Source organism: Protopterus annectens, chromosome 17.part0 (assembly GCF_019279795.1).
Source record: "Protopterus annectens isolate FY-2018-M chromosome 17.part0, PAN1.0, whole genome shotgun sequence".
NCBI lineage: Eukaryota > Metazoa > Chordata > Ceratodontiformes > Protopteridae > Protopterus > Protopterus annectens.
Genome location: NC_056751.1, coordinates 606,709,115 through 606,710,897, shown reverse-complemented (window position 1 = coordinate 606,710,897; position 1,783 = coordinate 606,709,115).

Below are 1,783 nucleotides of genomic sequence, written 5' to 3'. Positions count from 1 at the left end.
TAGCATGGGTGATGGTGTTGATGGTTCTAATCTGGTAGTATTCAGATCTTTTGCACGTGAGGTATTATTATGTTGGTGTTTTCACATACTGTCATTCTGGGTGTGGTGTAACATTATGAACCTTAGTCACATATTAAGTACAGCAGACAGCTGGGGAATGCGTAGACATTTTGAGTGAAGTGAAGTACTGCAGAAACAGGGACAGATGTTAATGTCTGTAACATACCTCTCAACCTCTTAATGTAAGAAATCTAGGCAAAGCCCGACAAAATGGGGGGGGGGCAAAGGCCCACAAAGAGGGGCATATTTTAACTAATGCTCTCATAAACTTAAAAAAGTTGCTAGAATAACTCAAATGTATGTCATTATTTAGTGACTTCAATCCTCAGTTCATCCAAGTGATTTGCCAGAAAACTGCAAATTTTATGAGGAACAGACCAAAATTATGATCCAAATCGCTGGACATTCTATGAAAGTCTGCACAGTTGAGAGGTATGGTCTGTAACACACAAAATCTCGGACTGGAGTACAGGTAGGTGTGGCCCAGAGTCACTTTATAAGTACTGACAGTCCACTGGGCATGCCCAAACACTTGGTTAACATGAGCACAATTCTGTTGCCCCATTATCAGAATGACCTGTTATGTAGAAATGTTTATACATACAGACATAGACATACACATATCTGTCACTATTTCTCTCTCTCTCACATGCATAGTATATCTATCGCTATGTAGTATCAAATAGATATATACCAATATATATAGCTATATATACCACAATGATACATAAATTCTGCCCATATATCTACATAACACTTACACATTTCATACACACACACACACACACACACACACACACACACACACACACACACACACACAGCTATATTTATATTTACATCCCTGTTAATTACATAAATATGTGTGGATGTCTGTATTGTCCTACATACCCTAATAATGGTGAGTAAATCTGCACTATCACACATCCATACTGTTGCTGAAAGGATCTAAACTAACGGCGCAACAGTACATAATCAACTTACCTACAGAACCCTGTGTCTGCTGGATGTCATCACGTAGAGAGACGCAGGTGAGCATCTGCTGTAATGTACAATTTTGTCAATGCATGCATGGACAGGGCACATTGTTCCTGCACAAAGGTTTGCCTATCTAACTGCAAGCAGCCACATATGGCCATACTGGTAACTGTACACACATAGCTAGGATAATAACAGTTATTCCACTGCTAAGATACAAGATGCAGATAACAGTACAAAGCAATATCACTGTGCAGACCACAGATTCTGTTCAACACAAGCCTAGTTTGTGTAATGCACAAGTACTGTGCCTGCAATCACATATACAACAGACTCAACCTGTGGAATGTGCAATAAGGACTGGGATCTATAGTAAATAAGATTAGATAGGTAAGGGTTCTAATCTCATTCCAGCTACTTGGTGTGCATCTGTGTGTGTATCCCCCTGCAGAACAACTGACATGCCCTCATAGGCTATCCACCTGCAATGGTTATGCACTTGTTGGCCCAGTAACTTGCTGCTGGCTTCCAAATTGCCGTCTTCTACAAGGCCTGATGATGTCGTCCACCTTAAGACTACCAGCTGACAGTGTACTATCAGACTTAAGCTGTGGCATTTGTGATATATACTGTGATCTATAGTGTGTAAGACTAGATAGGTAGGGGTTCTAATCTCACTCCAGACTACTTGGTGCACACGTGTGTGTGTGTGTGTGTGTGTGTGTGTGTGTGTGTGTGTGTGTGT